Source organism: Tupaia chinensis, unplaced genomic scaffold (assembly GCF_000334495.1).
Source record: "Tupaia chinensis unplaced genomic scaffold, TupChi_1.0 Scaffold000314_1, whole genome shotgun sequence".
NCBI classification, from domain to species: Eukaryota; Metazoa; Chordata; class Mammalia; order Scandentia; family Tupaiidae; genus Tupaia; species Tupaia belangeri.
In genome coordinates this window covers 1,120,288-1,121,483 of record NW_006159807.1, presented here as the reverse complement: position 1 = coordinate 1,121,483, position 1,196 = coordinate 1,120,288, and the positions used below count along the sequence as shown (strand labels likewise).

The 1,196-nt window shown below is 42.6% G+C and overlaps 1 pseudogene; it reads left to right on the top strand.

Moving 5' to 3' along the window:
* Positions 1–709: 709 nt before the first annotated feature.
* LOC102470422 (protein BRICK1 pseudogene) lies at positions 710–936 on the top strand (annotated as a pseudogene).
* The last annotated feature ends 260 nt before the right edge of the window (positions 937–1,196 follow it).

Below are 1,196 nucleotides of genomic sequence, written 5' to 3'. Positions count from 1 at the left end.
AGGAAAAATAGTAACAGTGTGGAGCCGGCAGCTAGAGGGGTGGTTAAGGCACTGGACTCCCACATGGCCAACCAGAGTTCAAGTTCCAGACCTAGAGGCTTGCTTTCTCGTTTTTCCTTTCTCTCTCTCTCTTTACTCAAATTTTTAAAAAAATAATAATAACAAATAAAATTAAATAAATAAATAATTATTTTAAAAATAGTAATGGTGCACTATAGGTTTAAAACATATTCAGAAGTAAAATGTATGACAACAATAGCACAAGGATGGAATGGAGCAAATAGAAAATAAGATATAAGACTCCTCTTACAATATGTTTGAAAGTAGATGCTAAGTTAAATATATGTATTACAAACCTAAAGTAATCACTACTTTTAAAATTTATTTTATTATTTTATTTTATTTTAACATTTTTTACATAGGGCGTGTGCACTTCTCCCAGAATGACAGAGAAAGACAGTGAGAGGGAAAATGAGAACTCACCCACAGGGGGTTGGGGGGGCAGGTGGCCATGCCGCAGTCCTCTTCTCTTCCATTCTTCTCCTAGGGTTCTGGACACACACGCACATGCACCAAGTATGATTTTCAAGATGCCAGGTCTGGGACTCGAATCGTGATCTGCCATGTGGGAGTCTAGCACCTTAAACACACCACTGACTGGCCCAACACGTTTTTTAGAAGAAGTACAACCGGTTCTTAGGTACCCACCATGGCAGGACAAGAGGATCTGGTGCAGAGGGAGATTCGCCAGGACTGGGCAAACCAGGCGTACATGGAGGTCATCACTAGCAGCATCAGGAAAATCACAGACTTTCTCAACTCCTTCCACACGTCTTGTTGTTGGAGACTTACAACACTAAAAGAGAAATCGACGCCCTCGAGCGGAGGATAGATTATATGGAAGCACGGGTGACAAAAGGCGAGGTGCTCACGTAGAACTGTGCCCTGCTGCTGCTTGGAAGTTGCTTGACAGAACACAGGCCCCCCGGGAAGGCCCCAGCAGCCTTCAGCTTCCTCTCTCCTTAAAGAGCAACAGAGTTTATGCTTGATTTTCTTTTTTCAGAAGTGTGGCCTTTGGGATCTGTCATGTCCATCTGGGGGTGTGATGGAGCATGTGGGAAGAAGTCCAAGGGAACTCTTGGAAACAACGTTAGGCATTTTGCCTTTTCAGTAACATTTTATAGAACTATTTATCA